The following is a 7,601-nucleotide window of genomic DNA, read 5'->3' as shown; positions in this document are numbered from 1 at the left end:
TTGCAACCTTTTGGGTTTTAAGCATCATCGTATTCTAAACAGTTAAACTACCACATCATCTCTACTATAGAGACAACCAATTAAATTACAATAATCTAATTATTGATTAATAAAGAACAATGTTTTGTCAAACAAAACATTTATCCATCTCTACTATAGTGACGGATTTAAGTTCCTTAAAATTGGAATGTAAAGACAATCTTTAGTATTTTCCAATTTCTTTGGTAGTTCATATGAGGAAGTAAGTACAATCCGCTTTCGCAGAGATCTATATTTTATTCACTTTCCGAATGTGAAGTACTTTCTCTTCTCTCATTAATCTTCTACTTTTTATTAGCACACTTTTACAACAATTGTAAAACATAGTTACTAATACGGAATCAAGCATTCAAGTAGAAGAACCAACTGTTATGCACTTTTCAAGAACATTTTACAACACCTTCAAAAGGTGTGTTCTTGACACTTGCAAGACATTTCTTGCAAATACCCCTTCCAATGTCCATCCTTTCATAAAGAAAGTTTGTTCCCTTGGAGTTATTTTGCCTTCTTCATTTGACTTCCCTTTTGACTACAATAGTCATGGTCCCTAAACTCCCACTATCTCTCTTGAAACTTATTTCAAATGTGTTATACACATCAAACGATTTGGAGAGCGTGCGGTTATTGTTCACTATATAGTTTACAATAAACTTAGTGAACCATTAGGATAGGGACACAAAGGTGAAGTCCTTGCCTAGTTTCCGTCTCGTTAAGTGGTTTAACACTTCAGCACTCAATGATTCAAAATCATCATAAGTCCATATAAATGGACTATTTTTGTCAACCAACCATTATGTTCTAAACATAATAACAAACTTTCAAGAGTTGTTCAAGGCAACTCTCATTTCTTCATACAACAATTTGCAAGTGAAGAATCATGGCACATAAAGTGTCCATGCCCTTGTGCTTACTTCTCAAGTTCCTTGTTCGTGTAACAAAGAGACAAGCACTAGAGTTTGCATTGTCCTCTTCATGGTAGACTTATCTAACATGTTCTTCCATTGATACATTATCAATAGGAAGATTGTGAGGATGAGACTACTTAGGTACTTTTACAATCCATTCAAGACAATCTATGGGATTGTGATACCAAGTTCGGAAACTAAAGCGTTCGGTTTTTCTTTGTCAAGTTTTGGATAGCGTTTGCAAATATATTGGTAAACAAATACATAACGAATATAATTGATTGATTTTAAGCCATTTGATTCGGGTCTTTAAATCAAATAGCACCACCCACTATTTTTGGCAAATTCCATATCCCTCATCGGAATTCGAGAGTTTTGTTGAACTCTTAGCGGGGTATGGGAGACTCACCATTACCAAGCCCACCTCACGATGATACGATATCGGTTAGCAATAATAATAATGAGAGAGTACGCTTACTCATTTGCATCTCTTGCAAGTACCCATCTTATTTGGCCTCTAGAGAATGTTGCCTCACAATGATATGATATCGGCTCCATTGCACTTAGTTAAGTTATTCCCACCATGCTTAGTTCATGAAGGGGTTCAAGAATAGCCTCACAATGATATGATATTGGCCATCCTCGTTGCCTACACTCACCTCATCATATGCGTATAGACTCCTCCTGAGTGTAAGCATGCACTTTGTTTACATTCCCATGGTTCAAACAAATTTGAAACGGCCTTTCACATAGCTCAATTATAGTAGGCTTAGGTTCATAATCACCCTTTCTTTAATTAATTAACGCTTTAACTAATTAAACTTGAATGCAACATTTTCATTTGGTTTTTGTATCCATAGAATTGATTTAAATGGAGCTAAATGAAATGAAAATCCAATTCTCATTTAAAGAGACAAAACAATTTTGTTCTCTACCTAATTTGGGCCAAAATGCTATGACCTCAACTTTTGGGCCATTTTGCAAAACTTAAACTTTTGGGGTCACTTTGTAAAAACACAAAAGTCCACTACTTCATGTAATTACAACTAGAACCCAAAATTTTTCACAAAAGCTAAAACTTCATTAAAGGAGCAAAACAATTTGTCCTTTTAGTGATTTTGGACCTTTACGTAAAAACGTAAACTTTTGGGTCAAAGTACAAATACACAAAAGTATCAAAACTTTATGTAATTGCATAAAAGCCCCACAAAGACCCTAATTGAGTAGGGTGGCCGGCCATTGAAGCAAAGTATTAAAAACAATTTCAAAGTTTTTGTAAGTGGGGTGTGTGAAATGGAATAAATCATTACACACCTACCCACTAAAATTTCTTTCATTTTTCAAAATAAATATCTAATATATTTAAACATAAGAAATATTTCAAAACAAAAACTTTATGAAATAAATCAAAACTTTGAATCAAAACACCAAACCTTTTGTTCTTGGCAAGAACATATCAAGAACAATGAAGAACATCCATGAAAACCCATAAGAGCTCCATGAACATTCTTCACCCAAAAACATACCAAAACCACTCAAACTTAAGGGAAATAACATACAACCATACTAGGGTAGATAGGGGTTCCAAAAGTCACTTTAAAACACTTTTAACAAGTCAAACAAGAACCCAAAAATCCACCCTTTGGATTTGGCCGAATTTCCCCAAAAACATGGCACCAAATTTTAGCTCCAAAATTCATGCTCATATGAACTACATCTACAACATTTGAGATGGCAAATTTTCTAACAAAATTTACATTCAAAGAAGCAAGAATAAAGCTTGTAACAATTACAACATTCAAATCACAAACTATGAACTACAAAACCCAAAAGGATTCACCAACTACTAGACTTAGGCTCTGATACCACTTGAAGGAAGATTTGTGAAAAACAAGTTCATTTGAGCAACATCAACAACATGTAATTAACAATTAAAAGGCGGAATCATGTTTATATGCACTCAAAAAACAAAACTTAAACCATGAACTTCAAAGCCTAGTAGATAGGTGAATCAAGACTCAACTCAAAACAAAGTGAGTTGAGAAATCAATACCTTTGTAGATTCCTCTTTGCATAAGCAAAGGCTAATCACCCAAAGAGAGGGCCTTCATTCCTTGCATCTTAGATCCATGGATTTGGAGGTTTCTCCAAGTTCCCAAAATTGAGAACCTCTAATGATTCATCACCAAGGCATAATGAAGAAGAAATGAGTGACCTTGGAAGAGTTTGATTGCTAGATGATCCCTCCAAGGTGGCCGAAATTTTAGAGAGAAAGGAGAGCTTGTGTTCTCATCCTTTCCCCAAAAATTACCATTGTAAATTTTAGGCTATAAAGTCCTTTATATAGTCCCTTCAAATAAGTGACCTAATGGACCAAAAGCCCTATTCTTCTATCATGGCCGGCCTATAGGGTTCATTGGGCTTTCAAGCCCTTTGTTTATTCAAGTTGTCATACAACTTGAGTTAATGGGCTTGACATTCAAATCCCATTGGGCCTTGCGGCCCAAAACTAACCCGAGGTCTTTAACGAACTTATTCGTTTGATTAATTAACATATTAATTAATCCTAGCCTTAGATAAATAATTAAACCATTTAATTATTCTTACTCATCTCCGTTGTTTCTTCAAACTCTACCTTACTCGGTGAACGATCCATTAGGTTCCTTTTAGCGAGGCAGTGGGCGATTAAAAACTCTTTCTAATCGATTGTGAATTGAAACTTACTTTCAATTCTCCCGTTAGTGATAATACACTTTTAGGGCTTCCACAAACCATGGTTGACGCCTAGCAGCATGTCATGGTTACCCAAGCTAATCAGAAGAGGTGGAGAACCTATTCAGTTTTAGGATTACAAATGCAATACGGTCTTTCTCTAATACAATACTCTTGACCACATTGTTTGGTTTGACAGTTTATTCATGTCTACTATCCAATGTGAATCTTGTACTTATATGATTACCTTGAATGTGATCTGGAACGCATTCCAACATCTCATTCATACTCTGGCCAGAGATTCTAAATCATATCATAGAGTATTCTCCCTCAAACAGTTTGAAGGTTAGAGATCCCTTGTTGCGCATTCACTTGCCTCCATGGCTAAGTGGCTTAACCCCGACGATGCCGTGGACACCCTGATAGAGTGACTTTGACATAATCAAAGATCAAGTACCTAACCACAAGACAGTTGTGATGCCTCAGGTCAAAGGACTACTTTGCATTATCCCAACCATGAGTTCTCATGTGACATGAATATGAGAACTCTTTGTTGATCATGTTCAGTGAACTCATTCTCTATTGAGCACCTACGTACTTGTCTTGATGTCACACACACCAATGACTCGAGACTAGTCACTCTCCCTGAGAGAAGACATAGCACGTACTGATCTTAACGGATTGTCAATGCCCAATTGACAATCCTATGATCAGGAACGTTTAGGATGTGTCAACGAAAGAATGGTCTCATGAATCTAACTTCTTTAGATCGCATTCTTCCAATCACATATTCCTTGGACTTTATCGTTTAAGCATATAACATTTATATGAGACGGCTCAAACAATAATGTTTGCCCTTAATATTAAACTAGATTAGTTTAACATGTGAAATGTCCATAAAGTATCATCATATGATTGGTTTTAGGGCACATTTCCAACAAACCTATCCATAGATCTTGTGCGACAACAAAGAGGAGGAGAAGAGTGCCTAAACATTCATACAATTCAAGTTTGAGTTGTTGGAATTTTTAGGTGTTTCTTTTCCTCGATTACAATGTTTAATTTCAATTCTCTTTGTCTTGTACGTATGAGGAACTAAACCCCCCCTTGGCTAGGGGGGATTCAAAATACATGTTTATGCTTGCAATATGGTTTGATTACTTCCAATTGCGTTTCATAAGTTGTGGATTCAATTTGTTTAACTATTTGATTGATAACCTATTTATGTATGTTTATTGAGAGTGCAAGCTTAATTTTCATGCATGAATATGACGCTAGAATATAAGTAAATTTCACCTAATAGTTATGAACTTATATTCACAAGTAGTAGAGGTTGCTTATAAACAATCGCGTTAAGTAAATTCTTGGCATAAGTTTCATGCAATTCATAGTAACGAATGCCTCGTCAACACTTATAGTTTTCAAAGAACTTAATGATTCTTGCTTGTATCTCTATTATGCAATTCATGTAGGGAACTTGTGGGGAATGCTTTGGGTTGTCGTATGCAATCATCCAATTCATTAACTTAAGGAAAATTTGACGGTTAATTTAAGCAGACCTAATTAACCCGGGGTGTTGAGAATTCATGGTTTATTGAAAAGCAATTAGAAATCATTTTGTGTGCAAGTATAACATGTGTGGAGATGAACCCCTTAGCTAGCTTCCTATCCATTCAATTCCATCAAATTCGTATTTACAATTTGTTTTCTTTACAATCTATCCATTTTAGTTTAAATTCGTCCAAATCCAATCCCCCTTTACTTTGTTGAGTCATAGTAGTTAGAAATCAATTTAGTTTGTGTTTTTAGAATATGGTTTAGTTTGGTGTCTTATATTGTGTTTTTACGTTTTTGAGTCAAATCCAAGTGATTTTGCAATCCCTCCTAATCCTCGGCCTAGAACGATCCCTACTGACATACTTACTACAAATGATAAAAAGAGGGTTAATTTGTGTGCGTATAAATCTCGCATCATATGACGTTTTCAACTTAACATAGTCCCTAACATGCAATCTAGAATGGCATGTTCATAGATTTAACAAGTAGAAATCATTAAGAACGAAAAGAGTTTGAGTCATCACAAGGCATCGTAAGTAGTAGCGTTGTCTTACTTATCCTATAAATCGATTCGCATGTTAATCGCAATTAACAAGTACTACTCTAGAACATATGTAGGTGCTTATTCGACAACGGCAGGCACACACATATTCACAGCATTAGAATCCTAGATATGCTTACTAAGTATGCATCCGTAGAAAACACATAAAGAATTCATTAATGAGACAAGTAGTGAACCAATTTTCATCAATTCATAAAAGTAATTCAAACGAAATGTCATAACAAACTTGCAATCATATTCGGGGCTTCAAAACTGCTCCTAACTACTAAAAATTTAGTTACACATAATCCTTAAATAAAACCAAAAGAAAGACATGAGTTTGAGAAGATAAAACCGAAAGAAGAGAATGCCAAGATTTCCTCATTCCTCTCTTTCCTTCCCCAACGCAGTAGCCTTGCCTTTTTTTTCTTCCTTTCCTTCTTTTTTTTTTCTATCTTTTTTTTCTTTTTTTTTTTGCCACTACAACCTACAGCCTTTTTGCTCTTGCTTACTGCCACAGTTTCTTCTCCATAACTCACCCCACTAACAACCATTTAGTGATGACAATAAGTGAGAGAAAATGGTAAAACAATTGTAATTCTTTGGGCAGCCAATTACTCCCACTTAATCGTCATCTTTAATTCCATTTCATTTGATATTTGAATAGGTGTCAGCTGGCTTGTTCTTGGCTGCCAGTTTTGGCTACTAGTTTTATTGGATTTATTGCTTTTAATGCTTTCTTGTCAATTACAAACTGCTCAGCCTCTTGGGAACCTTTCAGTTTTAAAACGGCCATAACTTCTTCTAGAAAAATAATATTAACAATCCACGAAATGCTCCCGAAAATAGACACCGTAGCTTTCCAAGCATATAAGGCTCATTCTCTAATTCATTCTGAGCTGTCCACAACTTGTTTCCAGAGTTAGCTGACCTGCACAGGCAGTTTTGACGAATTTGTTACTTAAAATCCCACTTGTGCTATTTTTCTTTTCTTTGCTTGACAAATCCTACAAAACACAAAAACAAAGTAAATAACTCAAAAATATAAGGAACTAACTAAGAAAAGATAAGTGAATTTGATAAAATATATATATATATATATATATATAAATATGAGCTTATCAAATGCCTCCAAACTTAGCTTTTGCTAGTCCTCGAGCAAAACAAAGAAAACATGAAAAAGTAGCAACATGAAAAACATTAGCTTCCCCCTATGTGACCCTCATAGAATTTCATTCAAGAAAACAAATCATCAAGAACCTTAGGTAGCACCAAACAAGCTAATCCAAGCTTATCTTCCTTATTCAAATGTTAACAGCGACCTTTTAATCATCCTTGAAGTGTAGTGTGTGTGATAGCCATGCTAATGCAATTTCAAGTTTTGTTTTTAAAACACCACATGCAAACTAGTGACCTTCTCATGGGACATACACTCAATCACACATATGTTTAGTTTAACATGTTTCGCTCAAAGAATCAGATGTGAAAGATCTACCATAAGCTTGCATAAAGATCTCATCTCCACAATCATAATTGCAAAGCTAAAATCAAGAGGACTTTTATTGGATATGATGAGGCTTAGGGAGAAGGTTATATAAATGAAAGGATAGGTAAACACAAGTTCCAAGCTACATTGCAAGCAATTATGTTGTTGAGATTTATAAGAACTCAAGCTCTCCAACCACTCTACTAATACCTCCAACCACACCCCTAAACTGAAACTTAAAAAACTGTTTATTTGCTTTGTATACAATTTTTTTTTTTTTTGGAACCAATTTTCGCATAACTAAATACAAACACGAAATACCCCCACACTTATTCTTCTGCCAAACTCCTTCAGAGTACTT

Source organism: the organism of the source record quoted next, unplaced genomic scaffold, assembly GCF_019419815.1.
Source record: "Pyrus x bretschneideri cultivar Hongxiangsu unplaced genomic scaffold, Pyrus_bretschneideri_v1 Contig26, whole genome shotgun sequence".
Lineage (NCBI taxonomy): Eukaryota > Viridiplantae > Streptophyta > Magnoliopsida > Rosales > Rosaceae > Pyrus > Pyrus x bretschneideri.
The sequence above is the reverse complement of the archived record's forward strand: the minus strand, read 5'-3'. Positions refer to the sequence as shown.